The sequence below is a fragment of the Symphalangus syndactylus genome, chromosome 13 (genome assembly GCF_028878055.3).
Source record: "Symphalangus syndactylus isolate Jambi chromosome 13, NHGRI_mSymSyn1-v2.1_pri, whole genome shotgun sequence".
NCBI classification, from domain to species: Eukaryota; Metazoa; Chordata; class Mammalia; order Primates; family Hylobatidae; genus Symphalangus; species Symphalangus syndactylus.
The window spans coordinates 51,557,114-51,580,627 of NC_072435.2; the positions used below are offsets into that span (position 1 = coordinate 51,557,114).

The 23,514-nt window shown below is 39.5% G+C and overlaps 1 long non-coding RNA gene across 1 annotated transcript; it reads left to right on the forward strand.

Annotated features, from left to right (window-relative positions):
- The first annotated feature begins 10,622 nt into the window (after nucleotides 1-10,622).
- On the forward strand, nucleotides 10,623-21,505 carry LOC134731303 (uncharacterized). The gene is made up of 3 exons (XR_010115025.1): nucleotides 10,623-10,731; nucleotides 19,790-19,841; nucleotides 21,127-21,505. It is a non-coding gene; the product is annotated as an uncharacterized lncRNA (long non-coding RNA).
- The last annotated feature ends 2,009 nt before the right edge of the window (nucleotides 21,506-23,514 follow it).

Consider the following 23,514-nt stretch of genomic DNA (forward strand, 5'->3'; position numbering starts at 1 on the left):
TGGGGTCACAAAGAAAAACTATTAGTTATTGGTTACCTACTTGTATTAGGTTCCGTGGTATGTTTCTTATAAACTATAATGATCCTTTTGTGTGTGTGTGTGAATTTTATTTATTTATTTATTTATTTTTTATTTGCTGATAAATTTTCTTATTTGTTAAATAAATGTATTGAGAGATATTTTCATAATGCCAAACCACATGACGATCCAGTGGTAATATAAAAATAATAATACGTGATGTGACCTGAAAGTTTCAGGGCAGATTCTAGTTTTAATGTAGTGTGCTTAGACCCCCCCAGTGCACTGCAGCTTATCTGTATATGCTATAAATCTTTATAAAATACCATTCAAAGGTTTAATAGTATTTATTTTTTCTTTTTTATAAAAGATGGGGTCTTACTATGTTGCCCAGGCTAGAGTGCAATGGCTATTCAGAGGCACAATCAGGACACCACAGCCTGGAAATTCTGGCCTCAAGCAATCCTCCCATGTCAGCCTACCAAGTAGCTAGGACTATAGGTGTAGTACCACCGCCTCTGGTTTTATTTTGCAAAAATTGAATATTAAACTTCTAACTTTTTGTTTCAGTTAATATCTGCTGTCTCCAAGAAATACTGAAACAAAAAATTAAAAGCTTAATATTTAGGAGTTGGGCATGCCTGTAGTTCCAGCTACTCATGAGTCTTAAGTGGGAGAATCACTTGAGGCCTAGCATGGGAGGCAGCAGTGCTCCATGATTGTGCCTGTAAATAGCCATTGCACTCTAGCCTTGGCAACATAGTGAGACCCTATGCCTTTAAAGAATTGCAAAACTAAATACATGTATAAGCAATATAATAAACTTTCCAATGATGTTTTGTAAATGTTTGTAGCATTGATACTTTGACAAGTATCAAAGCTTAAAATTACACTAAGACTTTTGGAATTCTTGTATTTTTATAAAGTGCCCTCTTCTCTTTTAAAGTAGTTCTTAGCAGAGCTCTTATCTACGTTGATCACCTAAAATTATTTTCCCTACATGTGGTAAAGGAAGAATATGATCAGTGTTAATTTACATGTAACAGATTAGAAGGAATTGGACCCTAATAGTAGTAGGTGATTAAACATTTTATTATCTCACCTGTTAGCCTGGCTACAGGTATTATATTTCATGTCCTGCTGTTTACAAAAAAGAACTTCCATAAACCTTAGAAATCTTACTTCCTCAAAAATTATTGTTTATGGAGTTTAGACCTTGGAGATTTAAGTATTTATTGCAGTTTTATTTTCAAATGATAAATGCTATCTATAATTTACGTGGTTTTATTTCTCATGTTTACATTAAAAGAAAACCTGATAAACTGTTTTAATTAAAATGTGACCAATGTGTTTAAAACATTTGTATTTACATTATGTTACATATCTGCCTAACTTACATGGTTTAAGTCAGTCTTGATATGTCTGAAGACATTTTGATAAGCTGCTTTCACCGTTCGTAAGTTGGTTTGATTCATGCCTCTGTTTAAGATGTAATATTTGTTTTCTCTCTCTTAAGCTCTTTTCAAAGTGAAGATAATTTGTTACACTTAAAATCACTGTCCAGCCACAGTATTTAGTGGCATAGTGCATTAGATGGCATCTTTGAATAAATGGTTATTATGCCTGTGAGAAAAAAGCATAATGTGCTTATTAGGATATAAAATTATGTAAATATACAAAAGAGAAAGGATTTTCAGAAATAGTACAGAATTAGAACAAGAGGTGTTTGAGGTATTCAGTTACACAGAAAAAAATTGGAAGTACAAAAAGTAGAATTAACGTTGCTGTACAGAGGGTGACAAACCACATAATTTGACTTTAGCACACTTGTTTTCAAGCTTACATTTTAGCTAAAAATATATCAAATCAGTTAGGTTGTTTTTTAGAACTAAGAGTCTAGCCACTCAGCTTCAGTGATTCTCACTAAATCTTTAATTCTTTAGTACCTAAGGTAAAATCTTTAAATAACTTATCACCTTATCTTGATAAAGTGCTGACTAAAATCAATGATCTCATTTAACTTAAAAGAAAATATTTATAAATTACTGTTTATAAGAAAGTTTGCAGCATATAATATGACAATAAGCAGAAATCCTGACATATATGAGTGGTGAAAGTTTCAAAAAACAGTTTGGGAGAGAAGCACTGGACATGAATTTGTGACTTCAGGAGTAAGTCAGTAGAATAAAAATCACTAACACTGCTCTCCCCTTTGGCTTGAATTCTAGAAGGCAACACAGTCATTTTGATAATTGGGAAATTGGGTCAACTTAGGATAAGAATATAAATGTCACTGAAAGCGGGTAGGTTTTCTGACAAATGTTATGTGAGAATGTGAGGTGGCAGGGAGTAGCATCCCCAGAACCTGGCAGTGTGAACCGCAGCCAAAGTAGCTGTAACTGTGAACTATCTAAAGGAGTCTGCATGTGTGGCTTATCATCCATGCTGAGCATGGAAACCAAGCTGCTAGTACAGTGACAACTGTGGCAGTTTTCTTAGAGTCTGATATCTAGGAAATATTTCAACTGTTACAATATAGCCACCAGTGAAATTTTAACTCCAGTATATTGTGAACTGAACTTTTACATTATTACAAGGAAAAGACAAAGATTTGAAATACACATTTGAACCAAGTGAAATTGCCATTCTTGTAAGTCAAAAATGGTTGTCTAATGGCAATTTCATGTGGTTCATCCTAAGGTGACTGCTTAGAGCTCAGTGTTTCTGGAGAAATCTTATCCTGGCCCTTTCCTTCACATTTCCTCTTTATGTAACCTATATGCCCACATGTTATTAAAATCCAACAACACTAAATCCCAGTTTTATCACAATTCAAGGTTCATTTTTGACCTAGTTTTTTTTACATTTCTAAATACTCTATTTCTTGATTTAAAAAAAAATGCCAAAGCCAATTTTAACCAAAAATCAAATCATTCTTAGTTCTGTATTCAGCTCATTCAGTGTTTCTGGAAACTAGTTTAGCTGCAGTATGCAAGTTAGCTTGAATTTTTCATCACCAAGGGCTTCTCCCTAAGCACATTTAAGATGGCTGTGGCCTGACTGTTCCTTCACACAGCATTGTTGAGTATGAAACTACTTGAAAAATCATTTCACAGATGGCAGAGAAATCTCCCAGATAAGTGCTAGTTTCTATGCAGGATCTGTAGAGTACACCCAGAATCTATTAAGTTAAGGATTAAACTTAAATCTACTCAACAGCCACTTCCAGACCTGATTGGGCCTAACATTGTGCCAGCAGGCAAGGCAAAAGATGTAGGAGCCCTTCAGTGAAGTCTGCACCCCTATAACACAAGTTTCTAAGGCAATTTCCATTCAACTATTTTCAATGTGTTCGGCAAGTGTCAGAACATGTACTTAATGTGAAATAAATTTTAAGAATATCAGCTTGTGGTTTAGGATCTCTTTAAACAAAATTCTTTCGGCGTTATCCTTGCTTTTTCTGCAATGTTTGATGTTGGTCATTATGACCCACTGCCAAAGCATTATTAGGACCAGGTTCCAGAGCATGCAGGCTATATGTGGCTTACAGACTAACTGACCCCTTGTAACTCCTTGTCATCACTTATGTGAATCCTGTGTTCTCCAAAGCAGCTCTTCCCAACTTGCTGCACTTACCTATTCTCCTGACCTACTCACAACCCTCATCATGTATTCTCAATCTAGACTGAGGTTAAGGTTGCACCCCCACCTTCCAAAACCTACTATTTCCTCTGGCATTAAATTCCTTGTTCTGAAGGTAACCCCCTCCCATCTAATGGAAAGCATTCCATTTTTAACTCTAAAATTAACTTGTTATTTACACCTGCTCCGTCAATTATCTTCCTTAAAATTACACTTACCTCCCCAACTTGGGGAGGTAGCAATTTTGGTTTCGTTCTCTGAATGTCCGAGTGTTTACTCAAAATGTGGTCCTCAACTCCCCTGCCTCTCTTCCACTGAAAGAGCTTATGAAAAATGAAGGTTTTCTAAGTGTAGTGTGGTATCCTGGATTTGATCTTGGAACAGATAAAGAACTTGAGTGGGAAATCTGATGAAGTCTGGAGTTAATAGTAATGTTTCAACACTGACTTTAGTTTTAACAAATGTGCCACGTTAATAAGATGTTCGCATGAGGGGAAAACTGGCAATGGTATTCAGAAACTCTGAGTTATTTTGGCGACTTTTTGTAAATTTACTTTTATAAAATGGCCTCTTGGGCCCCAGAACTACTGAGTCTCAATGCCTGGGGCTGAGGCCTGGGAGTCTAAATTTTAAGAGGCAACCTGAGTGATTCTTACACAGCCTCAAATTTTAAATCCTCCTCTTGTCAATTCCCTTTCATTCCATGTCTGAACAGTTGCTTCTCCCTTGTTTCACCTACCTAACTTAACCTGAGTTAATCTGTTAAACCTTCTGAATTCTATGATGTAAGTACTATTATTATCTGTTGTTCCCTGATGAGAAGGCTGAAATAGTAGGAGCTGAGGTGTCCAGGATCACACTGCTCAGAGAAGGTGGAGCTGGGACTTGAATTCCCAATCAGCCTGGCTCCCAAGTCTATGCTCATAACCACTCTGCATCAACCCTATTTCTATCCATGGTGAGCTAAAAAGCTCTGTAAGTAAAGCACTAAAAGCAGCATTATTACCAATAATATTATCCTAGGCCTACCTATTTCTTTAACTTTCTAAGTCCAACAAACAGTCTTTCTGCTTCAGCATATGGACTTTGCCTCCCCTGCTTTTCCACTGGGGATGAATGAGCAATGAGAAAGCATGGGGAAGATGTGCTGCCTCTAAAGTCCTGAACATAGAAGGAACAGTTGCTCTTCTCTTAGGATTCAGCTCAACTATTATATTTTCTAATCTGCCTCTCCCAACTGCCTTATGTACCAAATGAATGAAGTTGACAGCACCCACCCATGTCACCCACCTTGACATAGAATTCCATGCTCCCATATTGCTAATTCACCTCTTCCTGGATTTATGTTGCCTCCCCCAAACATTTTAATCTCCTAATTACTCACATAGTTGTGTCTCCCACATACTTATGTCTGGGATCATTGATGGAGAATGTGGACATACCAGGCATTAAAATGAGGTGGCATTTGTTAGATTGGTGGCTAATCTTTATTTTGCCAAAGCAGCAATCAGCAGAAGGTGGTCTGACAGTACTCTCAGGCTCACTAAGCATCCTTCTAGATTTTAAGGGAGAAACCAACTCTCAATCAGTTTCTACGTTCTCATCTGGGCTCCCTGACTTTAGAGTTTGACAGCAAATTGTGGATACAACAGCTGAATTAAAAAGTTGTAGAAGTTTCTGTCCTCCAGCCAGACACACAAAAGAGCACCATGTCTATTCAGATGACTTCAGTGTAAATGAAGGGCTCGTAAAATAGAAGGCAATCTCAGGAAATAACTGTTTTTTTTCATGTCTCTCCTTATTTCTTCAAGTGAATAATTGACAGGAGAAACCTAGGAAGTATTTTCAATTAAAACATGTTTTAATTAGTTCTGCTTCTGGTGATTAGAATTTGCTTAATTTTACTTGTTTATAAAATTTTTCTGCTTATATTTAAGTACATCTGAAAAATCTGATTATAAAGTTAAAATCTACATCTGTCCCCAGATATTCTTAAAAAGCAGTGTATTTCTTCATAGAAACAAGAAGAGAAAAAGAATTCCATGGCATCTTTTTATTTTCTTCACTATTGCTTTAATGCATTTTAAAATTAATCTATATTAATTGAGAATAAAGGAACAAAGACACTTTTTGTCATAACTAGTCTTTATATTTGATTTTTAAAAAAGCTCAAACTGTTATTTCTTCCTTGCTACAAACAGAATACATACAAACATTTTTGCAATAACAGTATCAACTAATTAAACATTTTGAAACTAACATAACCGCATAGCCATTCTACTGACTCCTAGGAACAAAACAAAAAATTCCTAATCAAGATGCTCTGGGTTTTGTTGTTGTTGTTATTGTTAGTATTCAGATTTATAATTATCATCTGCCAGTAAAAATTTAAAGTGTTCAAAGTTGATTATCTACAAATATATCACTGGCTCTGACATGTAAGTTCTGGAGTTAGCATGACAGATGACAGTGACTACACTGCACGGGATAGGTATGATACATGTATAGAAATCATAAAGAGCATTGAATGCCTGGACTTGAACCATTGACTTGGTATGTGCTTCATCTGGCTCACTAATAAATCCACCTGTACCAACCTCATATCAAAAGTCACTAAATATTTCATCTGTATCATATATACTCTGTAGATACACACCCATCTACAAAGCATACTATACATTCAGTTTTTACAAACATGAAGTCATATTGTTTTTACGGTTTTGTTTTATTTTGTTTTGTTTTTGAGATAGGGTCTTGCTCGGTTACCCAGGCTGGTGTGCAGTGGCATGATCATGGCTCACTGCAGCCTTAACCTCCCAGGGTCAAACAATCCTCTTATCTCAGCCTCCCAAGTAGCTTTGACTATAGGTGCACACCACCATGCCCAGCCAATTTTTTTACTTTTAGTAGAGGCAGGGTTTCGCTATGTTGCTTAGGCTATGAAGTCACATTGTTGTAAAATGATATACCACAGATGAATATTAATCTGGCTAAAATAAATATTGTAATTGTCATCAAGCTGCTAGAAACTTTTGAGAGTTTTGAGTCAGGCGAGTTACTTCCCTCCTGCCTACCCTCATGCTTCTGTAATGTCTTGGTAGTCTGTTCATACAAAACCATTTTCACCAACGCAGTTAAGATTTCTTTTCCAGGATGACTTGATTGGGTTTTGGAGAAAAAAGGGAGCATGCAAAAGAGGCAGGCATCTCTCTGCCACTTTCCCTCACACCTGCTGAGATGCGTGCTTTTTTCTGTCTCATTGGACACATTTGGGGTTAGAAAGCAGTTATTCAAAGTTCTGTGTCTGCTACTCCCTTTGGTCTTTCTGTAGAGCACAAAAGTGAAAGAAGCTCCTTTGGCAAGAATAACCGTTTTATTAAAATGCAACTGCATGTCCTAGCTCTAAGGTTTCCATTCTCTACTGGAGAGTGCAGGTCATGGATGCTGTTATTGAGGTTTGGTGCATGACAAAACAGGACAAAACAGCCTAAAGAATACTAACTTTGAAATGGTGCTGTGGGCGTGTTATTTAAAGCTTGTTACATGCACACAGTTACAACACACACACAGGACCAGTTCACTGGCAATGATCACGTGAAAATATGACAAAAGTTTGCAAACATATACCAATAAGGCACCAAGAAAAAATATTTCCAGTTAATTTCAGTTAATTTCCAGTTAACTTCAAAATATGAGGTTGTACCAGACTCAGGTTCAGCTGCTCACCACTTAAAAGCCAGACATGAAAATTGAGGGTTGGTGGAAGGAAAAGCAGGTTTAATCAGAGCCAGCAAACCCAAGGGATGGCAAACTGGCTTTCTAAAATACCATCACTGATTTTTAAACATTACCATAGGGTTTTTAAAGAAAAACTTGCTATGGGAGACATGTGGGAGCCGTGTGGAGTGCAGCATCTGTGTCTTTGCTGCGATAGCTGTCAGGGGTAATCACCCAACTGGAGGCCTGGTTGGTGTTATCTTGACTTTGGCCTTAATGTAGTGGACTAATTGTGACTCCCCCTAAGCAGGAGAATTTCACAGGGACTCCATGCCTTACTTGTTCTAAGATTACCTTCTGATATTTCTTAAGCAAGAACATAATTAGATAAGCTTGGAGGGTAGTCTAGAGAGGGAAGGAATAAAGGGGTGAGAGGGGAGAAAAGGAAGAAAAATAAAAGGATGATTAAAAAGTATTTTTAGAACAGGTTCCCGATTACAATGAGTGAAATTAAAAAACAAAAAAAAGACTCCTGAAAATCTGGTCAACTGATTCACTGAGAGTTCCCATTACTTTCTTTAGATAACCTATTTGAATTCTCATCCTCTTGTCTACAAAGTGAGACATTGCTTAAAATCACGCTGTGAAAAGTGACAGCCCTCAAGCTGTCCATATGAGACTCCACTGGGTCTAAGTCTTTCCCCACTTTACAAAGCTAGCTGTAAAGGAGTTGCTGTACCACCCCACAACCTTTTATTTTACAAGTATTTTTATGAGTATAACTTGTTTGCATAATCAAATACAAATTATATGGATGGAAATAGGGGGTGGCTGTAAATCCAGCTTCTCTTCCCTAGGGTGGCTGATGGTAGACTTCGGGGAAGCAGATGGCCTTTATCTTTGTGTCTTTTAGGGAATGAGGGAATACAGGGATAGCAGGGATGAGAATTTTCTTTGAATGCCTCTGAAAGTTAGTCTGGAACTAGATGCCAAAGACCATGATTTATACTGCCTGCCCTTGGGGTTAGCATGTTTTCTAAAACTGTCTTATTTCTGAGTGAATTAATTGTTCTTAGGTTTAGCATGTTGCTAAAAATTTTTTTAATCTAAAAATAAATAAATCAGATTTATCTACTTCATTCCACAGTATTAGGTAACTGTGCATCATTTCTAGATTTCTCCAATAAGAAAAGAGGGAACACCCAAATTAGGCAGCATAACTGAAGGAGGCAGGGCAGTCTACATACATTGTGGGAATACATACTAGACAAGGGGAAAGGTCAAGGTGACCAGAGATTCTCATCTGAAAAACAGAAGAGGAACTGTTGCCCAGACAGGCAATCTGTTTCAAAATATAAGTAAGGAGCTTCTTCCTCGAAGAATAAATAAGATAGGCTAAAGTTCTGTAGCTATGTGTAGTAGGTTTTGTTGTGGCCACTGAAATTTTAATTATGATTCAGAGGATGAGTTGTGTAAGAGCAGATATATATATATAAATGTTAAGAGCTTTTGAGAGTCCTTAAAACTATAGTACTTTCTCCCTCAACCCCCGCTGTTCCCCATAAAAAATGTTCAAATTGCCTGTGGAAAGTATACATTTATCTACTCAATATCCATGAAGTAAAAATTGACCTAGGCTTAAATATTACTTTTCCAATTTTGGTGTAAATTAAATCCAAATACCTAGACTCCAGGTGTTTTTCCAGGTAGGTTTTCTCAAATGTTAATTGCAGTAGCAATTTTATCTTTCTAAATTTAGCACTCACTCAATCTTGGTCATTGGTATTTTGCTTGCTGATGCACTGCTACTCTCTTGTCCAGTAATGACCTCAAACCCTTCATGAATGAGTGCTTAAACAAATTTTTTAAAAAATTCTAATAGCAAAGAAACCTCTGTTTGTGTATATGTGTGTGTGTTTATCATTATATAGGCTTTCAAATATGAATGAAGGAATGGTTGAACAGTTTAGTAAAGCAAACCAAATTATCTAATAGCAAAGAAGTTCTGTGTGTGTGTGTGTGTGTGTGTTCATCAAAACACAGGCTTTCTCAGAAGGGAAGAAACAGTGTAGTGCTAGAGGTAGCACTACACTACCTTTGCAGCATTAACATCAACACAGACCTTAAGTCTGATAAGAAACATTTACAATGCATTCTCTCTGAGGCCTGCTTATTGAGGCTTCCTCTGCCTAATAAAACCTTGGTCTCTGCAATCCCTTATTGGAACTCAGACATTCCTTACTACTAATAATACTTCTTTCAACAAATTGCCGATCAGAAAATTTTTAAATCTACCTAGGACCTAAAAGCACCCCCTCCCCCACCACTTTGACTCATCCCATCCTTCCAGATTGAATCAATGTAAATCTTACATGTATTGATGGATGTATTATGCCTCCCTTGAATATATAAAAGCAAGCTATGGCCAGGCGCAGTGGCTCATGTCTGTAATCCCGGCACTTTGGGAGGCCAAGGCAGGTGGATCACGAGGTCAGGAGATCGAGACCATCCTGGCTAACATGGTGAAACCCCGTCTGTACTAAAAATACAAAAAACAGCCTGGTGTGGTGGCGGGCGCCTGTAGCCCCAGCTACTCAGGAGGCTGAAGCAGGAGAATGGCGTGAACCTGGGAGGCGGAGCTTGCAGTGAACCAAGATGGCACAACTACACTCAAGCCTGGGCGACAGAGCGAGACTGTTATCAGGCCCTCCTGAAGTTGTTTCATGGACGCATCTTTTAAGTCTGCAGAGATTTCTTTTGCCTTTTGTTCGCTATGCCCTGCCCTCAGAGGTGGAGTCTACAGAGGCAGGCAGGCCTCCTTGAGCTGCGGTGGGCTACGCCCAGTTCGAGCTTCGGGGCAGCTTTGTTTACCTACTCAAGCCTCAGCAATGGCAGGCGCCCCTCCCCCAGCCTGGCTGCCGCCTTGCACTTGGATCTCCGACTGCTGTGCTAGCAATGAGAGAGGCTCCGTGGTGCGCATCCTTAACTTTGGCAAAATAAAGTTTCTCAATCGATTGAGACCTGTCTCAGATACTTTTGGGTTTACAAGTTGGTAACCATAGAGGATTCTGAGTGGAGGTGTCCCTGACCTTTGACAAATCTATCAATGCTTGGTACCAGTTTGAGCTATCTTTATGGTGTAAACTAGGGCAATTTCTGAGGCCTGGGAGCTCCCCACTCCAGAGAATTTTTGATTTCCCAAAATTTGGTCAAGATCTGAAGTTGATTTTGCTGTACAACTTCTTTCCTGGAGTTTTACTTGCTTCCAAAAAGGGAAGGCAAGTTTTCTGCTTCTGTGACAATAAAGTGCAGGCAACTTCTTCCTGGAATTTCAGCTCACTTTCAACAAAGAAGGTGAGTTGTTTCTTCCTGCTTCTAGGAAAAGATTAACAACCAGCTGGCCTTAATTTCTCCTTACCATTAGAGTGCTCAGTAATCATATTGTTGGCTTTGTTTGTTGTCCTGGTCTTTCTCCCATCATATTTGACCAACTCTACCTAGTTTACTCAAATCATTCTTATTCTACGAAGCCAGCATCATTTTGGTAATACAAATCTGCCAAAGACACACGAACACACACACACACATAAAATTCAATATTCTGATTAACATAGATGCAAAAATCCTCAACAAAATACTAGCAAACAAAATCCAGCACCAAATTCAAAAGTTAATTCACCGTGATCATGTAGGCTTTATTTCTTGGATACAGGACTGGCTCAACATATGCAAATAAATAAACAGAATTTGCCACATAAACAAAATCAAAAACAAAAAATATGATTGTTTTGATAGTTGCAGTAAGAACTTTTGATAAATTTCAACATCCCTTATGATAAAAACCCTCAACAAACTAGGCGTCAAAGAAAAATGACTCAAACTAATAAGAACTTTCTATGGCAAACCCACGGCCAACATCGTACTGATGGGCAAAAGCTCAAATTATTTCTTTTGATAACTGGAACAAGACAAGAATTCACACTCTCACAACTTCTTTTCAACATAGTGCTAGAAGTCTAAGCTAGAGCAGTCATCAAGAGAAATAAAAGGCATCCAAACTGAAACAGGGGAAGTCAAATTATTTCTGTTTGCAGATAGCTCTATATTCTAGGTTCTCTATTCTGTTCCATTGGTCTTTGTGTCTTTTTAAAATTCCAGTAGCATACCATTTTATTAACTGTAACTTTATAGTAAAGCTTGAAATCAAGAAGTGTGCTGCCTTCTGCTTTCTTCTCTTCCTCAAGTTTGCCCTATTTGGAGTCTTTTGTGACCTCATATAAAGACTAAGACTGTTTTTCTATATTTGTGAAAAATTCCGTTGGAATTTTGGTAAAGATTAAATTCAATCTGTAGATCACTTTGGGTGGTATAGACATTTTAACACTAACAAGTCTTCAAATTTGTAAGCATAAGATACACACCATTTATTTGTGTTTTTCTTAAGTTTTTTATCTATGTTTTATAGTTTTCAATGTACAAATCTTTCACCTCCTCGGATAAATTTATTCATATGTATTCTTTCTGATGCTATTGTCTTTGGATTGTTTTCTTAATTTATTTTGGATAGTTTGTTATTTGTGTATAGAAAAACAAATTATGTTTGTTAATCATGTTTACATTAATCTTTTATGTGATTATACTGTAAGTTTACTGAACTTATTTACTAGTCTTAATAGTTTTTGGTGGAGTGGTAACATTTTTCTATGTTCTCTGCAAACAGAGAAAATTTTACTTCTTCCTTTCTAGTTTGTATGCTGTTTAATTCTTTTTATTGCCTAATTGCTCTGGTCAGGGATTGCCATACTAAATTAAATAGAACGGTTGAGAGTGTGCATTCTTGACTAGTTCCAGCTCTTTAGGGAAATTCTTTCACCTTATTCCCATTCAGTATGATGTTGGCTATGGTTTGTTATATGTGTCTTTTATTATTTGGAGATTTATTTCTTCTATGCTAATTTGTTAAGATTATTTTTAATCATGAAGGGGTATTAGATTTTATCAAATACTTTTTCTGCAGCTATTGGGATAATCATACGATTTTGTTTTTAATTTTGTTTATGTGGTGAATCACATTTATTGATTTGGATATGGTAAGCCATCTTGAATCCCTGAGATGAAACCCACTTGATTATAATATATTATATTTTTGATGTGCTGTTGAATTTGGTTTGCTAATTTTGTTGAGGATCTTTGGATTTTTGTTCATCAAAGATACTGGTCTGTAGTTTTTGTTGTTGTGTTCTTGCCTGATGTTGATATTACAGCAATACTGGTTGCATAGACTGAGTTGACGAAGAATCTCTCTTCCTCAATTTTCTGGAATAGTTTCTGCAAAATAGTTTCAGCTCTTCTCTGTATATCTGGCAGAATTTATGAATCTGCCTGGTCTTGTTTTTTGTTGTTGGGAGATTTTTTTCTACTGTTTAAATTTCATTAAATGTTTTTGGTCTGTTTAGGATTTCTATTTCTTCCTGGTTTATTTTTAAGGTTGTATGCTTCCAGAATTTATTCACTTCCTTTAGGTGTTCTAGTTTGTGTGCTTAGAGATGCTCACAGTAGTCTTTAGTGATCTTGTGTATTTCTGTGGTATCAGGTGTATTGTCACCTTTATCTTTCCTTGTTGTGTTTATTTGAGTTTTCTCTTTCTTGTTTAGTGTAGCTAGCAATCTATCAATTTTATCTTTTCAAGAAACAAACTTGTCATTTTGTTGATCCTTTTATCTTTTTTTGTTCTCAATCCCATTGGTTTTGCTCTGATCTTTGTTCTTTCTTTTATCCGCTAGGTTTAGGCTTAGTTTTTTTTTTTTTTTTTTTTTTTTTTAATTTGTTGCGGTGCAACATTATGTTGTTAATTTGAGATATTTTTCTACTTTTTATGTAGGCATTTGACACTATAAACTTTTCTCCACTGTTTTTGCTGTATCCCGAAGTTTTGGTATGTTGTGTCTCCATTTTCTTTGTTTGAAAATTGTTTTCAAAATTTATGCCTTGGTTTTGTCAGGTAACTAGAGGTTCTTTAGGAGCAGATTGTTCAGTTTCCATGTATTTGCATATGTTTGAAAGTTTCTCTTGGTATTGATTTTTAATATTATTCCACTGTGGTCCAAGAAACTTGATTTTTAGAAATTTCTTTAATTTATTCAGATTTGCTTTATATCCAAACATATGGTTTATTTTGGAGAATTTTTAATGTGCAGATGAGGAAAATGTGCATTCTGCATTGTGTAAAATGTTCTGTAAATGTCTGTTGGGTTCATTTGGTCTGAAGTCTAATTTAACTCTAATGTTTCTGTACTGATTGTTTTGCCTGTTTTTTGTTCTCAATCCCATTGGTTTTGCTCTGATCTTTGTTCTTTCTTTTCATCCGCTAGGTTTAGGCTTTGTTTGTCTTTGTTTTTTAAACTCGTTGCAGTGCAACATTATGTTGTCAATTTGAGATATTTTGTTGTCAGTGTTGTCAGAAGGGCGTTAGTCCCTTATTGTATTACTGTCTATCTCTTTTCTGTCAGCATTTGTTTAATAAATATCAATGTTTCAGTGTTGGGTGCATATTTAGATAGTTATATCCTATTGTTGAATTGAGCCCTTTATCACTATATAATAATCTCCTTTGTCTTTTTTTTACTGCTCTTGATTTAAAGTCTGTTTTATGTCATGTAAGTATGGCTATTTCTGCTCATTTTGGTTTTCCATTTGTATGGTATATCTTTTCCCATCAGTTTTCTTTGAGGCTTGGTTGTCTTTACCTTTAAGATGCATCTCTTGTATGCAGCAAATGTTTGAATCTTACTTTTTCTATATAATTTGCCACTCTGTATATTTTAATTGGAACATTTAGGCCATTTACATTAAAAGATAATATTGATATGTGAGATTCTATTGTTGTTGTAATGTTACCTGGTTGTTTTGTAGCAACAGTTGTAGAATTGCTTTATAGGATCTGTGAACTTTTTACTTACATGTGCTTTTATGATGGCAAATTTTGTTCTTTCATATTTATCTTTAGAACTCTTTTTAGTATTTCTTGTAAGTCCTGTCTAATGGTGACAAATTCCCCTAGCATTTGCTCTTCTTAGCATTTCTCCTTCATTTATGAAGCTTAGTTTAGCAAAATGCAAAGGTTTTGGCTGGTAGCAGTTGTCGTGCCATCAGCACATCACCCATCCCATGTGAAGGAAAATGAGACATGTTGCATAACGTGGCAATTTGGAAGTTAGTCATCATCTCAATGCAAGTAGATATGAGTAACTAAGGAACCTTGCACTTGTTCCTGCCAGCAGATTTTTTTTTTTATACTTTTAAGTTCTAGGGTACCATCTCACACCAGTTAGAATGGCGATCATTAAAAAGTCAGGAAACAACAGGTGCTGGAGAGGATGTGGAGAAATAGGAACACTTTTACACTGTTGGTGGGACTGTAAACTAGTTCAACCATTGTGGAAGACAGTGTGGTGATTCCTCAAGGATCTAGAACTAGAAATACCATTTGACCCAGCAATCCCATTACTGGGTATATACCCAAAGGATTATAAATCATGCTGCTATAAAGACACATGCACACGTATGTTTATTGTGGCACCTACCAGCAGATTTAATGTCACTGCAATGGAAGGTGCTGGCTCTCACCTGAATTGTCTGCTTCTACACTTGATGGTAGTCTGCCGAGAAGCCTGTTTCTTGCCAAGTGCTCTGTGGCTCTAAGAGCTGGATATTCTTTGGTTACAAACTTTCCTAAGTCCAGTGCTTCTGGTTGAGGGTGGCTGCTTTCAGTAGCCTGTAGGAACTACATTGTGTAGACAATCACCATTGTTTGTCCAATCACCATTTAGCCATCCAGTCAGCCTCCAGACACTTATGTAACAAATGCTAACTGAATATGGAATATGGAATTCATTCTAAGACCTCAAAAAGCTGCTGTTGACAAGGAAAGACAAAATCTCTATTTTTGCATAGCTGACTTTCAGTTATTTGGAGCCACTATGGTTACATTTTTGAATGTCACAAAACAATTTATCAGAGTCACCCAGGTTAAAAACTAATTGACGTGGAGAAGAACTCTTTGAGGAGGTGGCATTTTAGCTGGGACGGAAGGTTGAGAATTCAGCTATGAGGAAAGTATGAGAGAGTATATTCCAGGTGACGGTGACCACAAGAACAAAGCCATAGGGTCAGAAGGAGCTTGATGTGTTTGAAAAACAAAATAAAGGCCATGATGGCTGGGTTTTAGTCACATGAGATGAGGTAGAGGAGGAGATTGGGGATAAGTCTTTTAGGGCCAAACAGGCCTTGGTAAGGAATTTGGATTTTAGTCTCATTTGAATGAGAAGTCATCAGAGGATTTTAAGCAGGAAAGTGACTTAACAGAATGTGTATTTTAAAAAGATAATTCTGGATGCACTATGGAGAATGGAAGACAGGAGGATATGGATGAAAACTGAGGATGGTTTTATTCTTTCAGAATGAGGCAACAGTAGACTAAACGCCTGTAGTGGTGATAGAGATGGAGAGATGTGGAATAATTTGAGACACACTACGCTGTTTTTTTTTCTATTATTTTTGCCCAAATCTGCCATTGCTGCAACTTTGGGATGGAAGTGTCTCAGTGTAGTTCTCCCTTCAGTAAATCCCCCGCTAATATTTCCCAGGGCCACTCTGGAAGGAAGTTTTGGTCATCCATGCTTTTGGTAACCAGACAGCATGCTTGGCGCTACAGCTTAGCCAGAGATCTCTTTCTTATTATCTAAAACTATCTTTATTCTTTAGAAACTGCCACATCAGGAGAGCCACCTAAAGCCTTTCCCCAACTCTAATCAGACCCTGGCCATCTCCATCTCCTGGTTCTATTTTTGCTGCTTGGCCAAACTCTTGGGGAGTCCACCCCAGAGGCCTTACTGGTTGCAATTCCTAAGACAAGATAATGTCCCCTTTCCCAGTTCTAGAAAAATGTGTAGGATTGGTCCATAGTAGACTGACCTATTTAATATGCATGCTCCTGAAGCAGCCTCGAGGTTCATGGGATGGCAAAGTTGTCATCTTGAGTCAGCTGTCAACTGCTCAAGATGGTGTGTACAGGAAGGAGCTGGGCACCAGACCCACATTGTCTGAGACCAACAGGAGGACGATTCATCAAGGCAAATCAAAGTGCTGGCACCAGCAGAAGGGAGAATAGATGGCTGGAAGACAAACACAACATCTCTGAAGTACCTTTCAAGCTGCGGCTCCTAAGCTCTCTCTTCCAGTAACCATTCTGAATCTAGACTGGTTGGAGAGCCTGGCTTGGTCACAGAGTTGACTTTCTTGTCAAGGGGAAATGCAGACAAATGTTGTCAGTGACCAGGTCTAATCTTTCAGGGAAGTCTTGCAAGAGCCTAACCTATGGGCCACAGGTTTCTGTGCATGCACTGTGAACAAGCATCCACTGGTAACGATTGCACCCAGAGTTGTTTCAAAAATTTCCAAGAGGAATCTCAGCCCTGGAAAACGAGAATGGGTTTGACCCAGAGTTGCCTGCATTGGAGATAAACTTTGGAGAACTCCCTTTGTGAGCATACTAAAATCCCCACCCAGGGAGGAAGGAGCTCATTCACTTTTTTTTTTTTTTTTTTTTTTTTTTGAGATGGAGTCTCGCTCTGTAACACAGGCTGGAGTGCAATGGTGTGGTCTCGACTCACTGCAACCTACACCTCCCAGGTTCAAATGATTCTCCTGCCTCAGCCTCCCAAGTAGACAGGACTACAGGCACATGCCACCACACCCAGCTAATTTTTGTATTTTTAGTAAATACAGGGTTGTACTATGTTGGCCAGGCTGGTCTCTATAATTCCTGACCTCATGATCCACCTGCCTCAGCCTCCCAAAGTGCTGAGATTACAGGCGTGAGCCACCACGCCCAGCCCATGTACCGTTTTTTATACATGCAAGGTATGTGGAACATGACCAGTGATGCGCTTTACTCCATCTCTACAATTAATGACTCAGCTCGCCAGCCCAGTAAAAGCCCAGCTTTCACCTTTGTTCTGGGAGGCACTGCTTGAGAACTATCCATGATTTCCTCCTTACTTGCTGCATAAAATCCCCTTGTTGAACCTGCCTTGGCTGTGGTCATTGGTCATTACCCGCTAAGCCATTGAACCCACCTGCCATGTGGGTAACAAGATGAGGAAGAGAACCTTAAGTGATGGGTCTGATTGTCTGACTGATGATCTGAAGACCTGATATGAAGATATTTTTTCACACATAATTGTAGGTGTCTACTCTGGGCCAGGAGCTGAGCAAGGTGCATGAGGCCCAAAGGTCATTCACACCCACATGACCTTGGAAAGAGCCCGTGCTCGCCTCATGGACAGAGCACAGCACAGGCACAGACGGGTGCTCCGTGGAAGTTGTGAGTAAATAAATGACAGCTTAGCACACGCGTTGGTCTGGAAGAGGCGGTGAAGTTAAGTGATGAATAGAAAAAGTGATGAATAGAAAGCGCTGCTCTCAGAGCCCTCGCAAATGCTCTTCTCACAGCCATGCCTCTGATCAGTCATTATAGGCTCTTCCTGCCTACAGAAATGAAGCTTGGTTGCTTCACCTGGGAGCACACCCCAGATGGAGGTCCCTCGTCATCGCTGGCATCATTCCCCCTGCCTGGCATAGCTTCCTGGCCTGTGGAAATCCTTCTCACTTTTCAAGACTCAGCTGCAGGAAGCCTTGTTCCCTGGGTCAAGTTCCACTGCGTTGCCTCCTGCCTGTGCGCTTCTGTGTTCCTGCTGACACCCCCTGTCACTCTCCCCGCCACCTGCATTACGGAGGACCCAGTGCTCACCTGCCTCTCACCCAGGATCTCAAGCACTTGAGAGCAGAGGCTGGCCTCCTGCAGCCCTGTCCAAGAACCTCCCACCCAAGACACAGACGACGCTCTCACCAGGTCCCCGCTGGGCTTGATTGCTTTATTTTACTCTTGGAAACAGTTTCTTAATGTGTTGGACATAAGTAGCCAAGACACCAAGGGAGGTCATGGTCTCTTGGCAGAAAGGCTTCCTTGTGCCATGGCTCTCTTAGGCATAGAAAGCTGTCTCATCAAACTCAGTGGCAAATCTTTTTGCAACTACCTGTTGCCCTGTTGCCAGCCTATTAATTCAGCAGCAACTCGCAGTGGCCTGTAGGGTACTTGCTGGCTCTGTCTTGTTGCCACTCATGCTGAGAGCCCACCATGGGCACCAACATGCCAGTTGTGGGCAAGACAGGACGGGAGACCAGAGCTGCCACTCTCCACAGACTCTGTTGGTCACTGTGTGGGATAGGGAGAGTGGAGAGGGAGGGTAAAAAGTGTGTATGGCTCTTCTTTCCCACTGCAATGCTAATATCTCTGTAATTTCTGCAGAGTTATTAGTTGATGTGACATTGCTACTTTGTGTTTCCTTTAAAATGCCCAAATTAGGGTCTGTTGATGTAGTCTTTCAAATGAGATTATGCTGGATATATGGTAGCAGCAAATACTCAGGCTCTAATTTGAAAAGGCATCATTATGGGAAATATTAATGAGTGCTTGTTCTTAATCAGTATGGGTTGGGCTTAATGGCTCTGCAGAAAGCTTCCTGGATTCTAGAGTTAAGCTCCTGGTCTGTTGGGGAGAGAATGGGGCCAAGGAGAAGCTAAAGAAGAGTACAGCTATGCTTCAGTGATTCACTTCACTGTTATTTGGTTCATTAAGGTTTTACTGGGGAAATGCTTATCATTGAGGCTTCTGGGAAAAAAAAATTCAGGTGATTGATGAAATTTCCAAAAGTAAAAGAAGAATAAGATGAAGACAGTGACACCAGGTTTTGCATCCTTGCTTGCCGGAGGTCTAAGGTTTCAACTAACACACTGGATCTTACTGATTGAAAACAGCAAATATGCCATGATTGACTAGTGATGTCTGCCATGGGTGTGGAATAGACAAATGAAGACAAAAATTCAAATACCTCACTGAGCAGCAAAGAGTCTTAATCCATCAGGAATGCCTATGAAAAAAGAAAAACAGTCTTCATTTATACATTTTTTCTCTGTAACAAAGTATGTTTTATGTTGAAGAGCGGTACGTAATTTCTACTGGGGTTGATCAGATGAAAAGAGAGAGAATTCTGAAGCTGGTGGTAGCGGTCTTGCACAGAGGAGAGAAGCTATCTGAAAATGAAGACCAAGCTATTCTTTTAGTCAAGGAGAGCTACCCTATGGCTTTGGTTACATGAGCCCATTTTTCCCTCTGTTTACTTATGCCAGTATGAATTGGGTTTATGTTATTTGCTACCCAAAGCACCCTAACAGATTTATTAAAAAAGCTAAGAGGGGAATATCTTATAGGAATATCACTTAATTTCTTTTGGCTTTGAGTGGTCTTACCTGTCAGTGGAAAATAATAAACTTTTCTGCATTTATTTAACAGGATTGCAGTAGAAACCAGTCGAGACGAAAGATGCCAGAGTTCTTGGAAAAATGTATGTGAAATTTCAAAAATTAAATTCTAGGGGGATATGTGTGTGTGTGTGTGTGTGTGTATGGTTTGTGTGTATTATAAGGAAGAGGACAAGGTGATGTGTATTTCAGATCATGAAGTAGATAATCCACTACATTCTGTTTTTGATTCTGGAAACACTGATCCATAAAAACATGCTGTTCTCTATGTTATTCCTGCCACATCCACCATAGCCAGCAAATTCTTTCCTTTGTAGAATCTGCTTTTCCAATGAGGTTTCCTATATGATTGAACACTTTGATTATATATGTATTTTTGATTACGTATTTTCTTACAGCATCCTGAAACTTTATCTGCACTTAGTAATTTATTCATGTTGCCTGCGGTGCCCCCTCATGTAGCACTTTGAGATGATTCTCTGTGGGCCTGGCCCTCCCATTGATTTTGAGTCTCTTATTGAGGACTTATTTAGGTAACCTACTTATTTAGGTAACCTAAAGTCTAGGAGTCTTTTAGGAAGATCACCATAGCCTCTCTCACTTCTCCTTAGTTGCTCTGGCTTTTCTCACTGAGGTTGCAAAGAGACTTTCAATACCTTAGTGACATAGGAGACACATGTTTCATTAGTATCATTTTGAAGATGAGAATCAAGGCCTAGAAATACGACTTTTACAGGCATGTAGCTGGTAAGATTCTAGGCAAGCTGAGAAATGCACACAACGTGGGTTTGGCGTAAACTTGCCTGGGTTCAAATGCCAAGTGTACCACTTAATCACTTCCGGCCTTCAGCAAATTCTCAGACTCCCCTTAGCCTCAACAACCTTGTTGGCAAAGTGATGGTTATAACAGTACTTACCTCTTAGAGGTGCTGGACAATTAAATAAGAGTGTCCATGTGCAGTACATGGCATGTCCTCTGCCCAGATACCAAGCACACCAAGATGGGGCCAGCTCCTAATCAAGGACTTTTTTCCCACATTTTCCCTTCACTTCCCTTCACCTCTTACTACAAAGGGTGGATCCATCCTGTATCATCACAGGGAATGTTCCCCCTCTCTTTAGGGACTAGCCCAGATGTTCTAGATATCTTGGGTCTGTCTGACATTGCCATCACTTACAATTATTCTGCAAATCCAGCTTTCAAGCTCTGGCAGTGTTATGGGATATCCCCCCAAAATTCATATGTTGAAATCGTAACCCTCAGGACCTCAGAATGTGACTGTATTGGGATACAGGATCTTTAAAGAGGTAAACTGAAAAGAGGTTACTAGGGTGGACCCTAATCAATTATGACTGCTGTCTTTATAGGAAGAGAAGATTTGGACATGACATACACAGGGGGAAGCCCACAGGAAGATGGCTGTCTGCAATTCAGAAGAGCAGCCTCAGAGGAAACCAACCTGCCAACATCTTTATCTGTGACTTTCAGCCTCCAAAACTGTGAGAAAATTAATTTCTGTTGTTTAAGCATCCAGAATGTGAGACTTTGTTATAGCAGCCCTAGCAAATTAATACAGGCAGCAAACAACCAGATGTCCCACTTGAAAACTTCATCCAAGAAATAGAAAAATAAATGTTGTGGGAATGATGTTTGATGGCAGGGTTTTATTCTGCAGTTGCCTACAGGAATGACAACAGAAAACTGTAAGACAGTGTATTTCAAAGTGAGTTCTGCAGAAAACCAGTATGAAAGGCTCTGAAAAAATTGAAATAATAAATTTTCAAGAACACTGAGTTTGGGAAAATTTATATACTCTAATGCCCTCCTACCCACCCTTTCAAAACTGTAATGCTTATTTAAAGATTTGAGAAGTCCCAGAGAAAAGCCAGCATTCTGTTATTACAAAGGGAGAAGATGAGCAGTCTTTAGCCTCCACAGTCTTTAGCCTGCAGCTGAACTGGGGTTCAATGAAGCCCACTTTCTGACGTCTTTACTTGGCAGTCCCTCTGTGTCTGGAATTGGTTCCTTCCGGTGGGTTATTGGTCTTGCTGACTTCAAGAATGAAGCCGCAGACCCTTGCAGTGAGTGTTACAGTTCTTAAAGATGGTGTGTCCGGAGTTTGTTCCTTCAGATGTTCAGATGTATCCGGAGTTTCTTCCTTCCGGTGGGTCCGTGGTCTCACTGACTTCAGGAGTGAAGCCACAGACCTTCGCAGTGAGTGTTACAGCTCTTAAACGTGGCACGTCTGGAGTTGTTTGTTCCTCCTGGTGGGTTTGTGGTCTCGCTGACTTCAGGAATGAAGCTGCATACCCTCGCGGTGAGTGTTACAGTTCATAAAGCTAGTGCAGACCCAAAGAGTGAGCAGCAGCAAGATTTATTGTGAAAACCAAAAGAACAAAGCTTCCACAGAATGGAAGGGGACCCCAGCGGGTTGCCTCTGCTGGCTTGGGTGCCCAGTTTTTATTCCCTTACTTGGCCCCACTCACATCCTGCTGGTTGGTCCATTTTACAGAGTGCTGATTGGTCCATTTTACAGAGTGCTGATTGGTGTGTTTACAATCCTTTAGCTAGACACAGCACTGATTGGTGCATTTACAATCCTTTAGCTAGACACAAAAGTTCTCCGAGTCCCCACCCGAGCCAGAAGCTCAACTGGCTTTACGTGTCACCTCCAGTATGCAAAAAGCCAGCAGGGAAGAGATTGAGTTTAGATGAGAAAGGAAGCAGGTTGTGCTTGGGCAGCCAGCAGGGCCCTATAAATCTGCATGAAAATGCTGCTCAGAACAGAGAGGGCACATTTCAATAATTAGCACATGCTTTAACACCAGCTCATATCTGTCACAGAGACAGGAAATTGTAACTTCTGTGTACTGGGCCGTTGTTCAAAGCTGTTGTCAGGGTTAACGAAGTACCTGCTTAATTATCGGTAGCTGGAAATTGAGGTTGTGCTCACATGTCCATAGGTCTGGAATTCCTCAGAGCTCAGAGACGGCCATGCTCACATGAGAAAGGGCACAGCATGTTAGTAGAGGGGAACAAAGAGGGAGGCTGGGAGAGGAGGCTGAGGCTGGATGCTGCAAAGACATGGATAAATCTCAGGAGGTTGGACTTGCTCTGGCAGGGAGTGGGGAGGTGATGAAGGACACTGAGGTGTGAGGGTGGCCTTTGGTTTTAATCAAAAAGAAGTCCATGCTGGCATCTAACTAAGATAATAGCACCAAGGGAAGGAATGGGAAGCCGGGGAGGTAGAAAGCAGGTATAGTAGGAGAAAGTTCTGACCCAAAGGCTTTGGGCAGATTTGAGGAATGTGGAGGAGTTTGGGGATGAACAGGTTCTTTGTGGTTTGGTGGGACAGACGGGAGGATGCATTGCCTGTCACTTGATCAGGGAGTCAAAGGGGAGCAGGGTTTGGACCAAGAGAGGTTCTGTATTAAATGTCAAGTGTTTATAAATCAGGGTTAGAGTCCCCCTTCCTGAATCTGCCTCTTTTATCTTGGCAGTTCCACAACATAGATCCCATTGTGCAAATGATCATATGGACATTGTGTGATATTCTAAGCCAAAAAGTGACTCTGGCAGTTCCAGCACATGAGTATCTTTTGGCAAAGTTCTAGTGTGAGAAGCAGTTCCTGCGCAGCACTGTCTGTCTGACTCAGCTCTGCAGGAAAGACTGGAACCGCAGAGCCCATGAGGGTACACTGCTCACAGGCAGGGCTCACACACGCTCTGCCCCCAGCTCCCACGCCTGAGCAGGT